This window comes from Octopus bimaculoides, chromosome 5 (genome assembly GCF_001194135.2).
Source record: "Octopus bimaculoides isolate UCB-OBI-ISO-001 chromosome 5, ASM119413v2, whole genome shotgun sequence".
In the NCBI taxonomy this organism is placed as follows: domain Eukaryota; kingdom Metazoa; phylum Mollusca; class Cephalopoda; order Octopoda; family Octopodidae; genus Octopus; species Octopus bimaculoides.
This window is the reverse complement of record NC_068985.1, coordinates 39,734,118-39,735,668: the sequence shown is the minus strand read 5'-3', so window position 1 is coordinate 39,735,668 and position 1,551 is coordinate 39,734,118. Positions and strand designations below refer to the sequence as shown.

The window sequence follows — 1,551 nt, the reverse complement described above, 5'->3', positions numbered from 1 at the left end:
CACACACACACACACACACACACACACACACACACACACACACACACACACACACTACAGTTAGCAGAATTGCGGGCCTGAACCTATTGAAATCATACCCCTAGATCGAGTTCTTTCTCAGTAGCACTACCACACCTCTTTTCGCAGGACTGAGATTTCCCTTGTTCTGCAGTCAGTTACAATAAACATCTGCCAAAAGGGGCCAGAACAAATCTGGCATACAAAGATATAGCTCGTAAGTCAGACCCAGCGAGTTTTCCATTGTGTAGCCTGCCAACGCTTCCTGTCATTCATCAGTTATTATCGGCATTCTTAGAACTCTGTGTCCCCAATCGGGAATCGCGGCAGACCGTCGCGGTAGGCGGTGAAGACCATTCTTGTCTCCCATTTCAAACGGCTGAGTGAAGTATCATTGGAAAGCCGCAAACATATGCTTGGATTTGAGTACTAGGCGCCTACCCCCGATCCGTCAAAGACCAAATTGTGGATTTCTTTCTACGTTCTGACTAACGGCCGGACCCATCAAACGATTTTCGTTCTCTCATATTTAAGAGCACGCACTCTAGTTCTGACATCGCAACTTTCATCTTTAGCATTGGAGAATTGGTCAAAGGTCAATCTCACCGCTAATTTTTCTAATCTGGCCCCTGTAAGATTTTCACACTTGGAAAGATGCGTTCAGTTTTCTGTAAACTCGTCTTTACCTATGCAGCCTCTGTAGGTCGATCATGCGAATCACAAACTTGTGGTCTGCGTACGCGACCAGTCTAAATTGTGGACACTAAAAAATCGTTAAGGTTAGTGGTTCTCTATTCTGCTTCCCTACAAATATGGTAGGGTTTGAAATACAGGTACTACTCATTTTACCAGGTGAGAGAACTGGAACAACGACAAATAAAGTGTCTTGCTCAAGGACAAAACGCGGCACCGGAATCGAATTTACGACCTGAAGGTTCATGAGCCGAATAATCTAACCACAAAGCCACGCACCTTCACCGACGGGTTATTAATCTCATGCAGCAATACATACCAGTTGTCGAGCATATGCCGTCAGAGTTTCAGGAGGAAGTGCAAGCTCAGACCTTATCCTTTCAATTTACTCAAATCAAGCAGTCTTATAATTTTGTTCGCTTATCTTACAGGAAGAGACTGCATAATTTTCTTGTGGTGACTATTCCAGTGAAAGAAGCCTTTCTATTGTTGTTGCCGTGTTGCAGTTTTTTGTGTTGTAAAAATTAACACTTCCTTCTCCAAGCCAAGATTCGAAACCGAATCTAAGAATTTTCGGTCGTCCAAACCACCACGATCAACAAGCGCGAAAACAGGTTATCTTTGTCCTGTCAAAAAGTGATTCATCATCTCCCTTTGACCTACGACCTGAGGCCATGTCAGGTGAAGTTCAAATGGACAGGAGCTGACCTATTTAGGTACAAACTCTGCTGCAGTATGTCTGTCCTTCTAGCTGCCACGATTCTTATAAATTCAGTGGTTAACAAGACAGAAGGAGAGAGAAGGCCCTAGCAGCCAAACGACGAACGTTTACTACACGAC

The 1,551-nt window shown here is 44.2% G+C and overlaps 1 protein-coding gene across 4 annotated transcripts in view; it reads right to left on the bottom strand.

Moving 5' to 3' along the window:
• Nucleotides 1–1,551, bottom strand: part of LOC106874097 (putative uncharacterized protein DDB_G0291812) — a 45,503-nt gene that overhangs the window by 2,979 nt on the left and 40,973 nt on the right. The window lies entirely within an intron of this gene.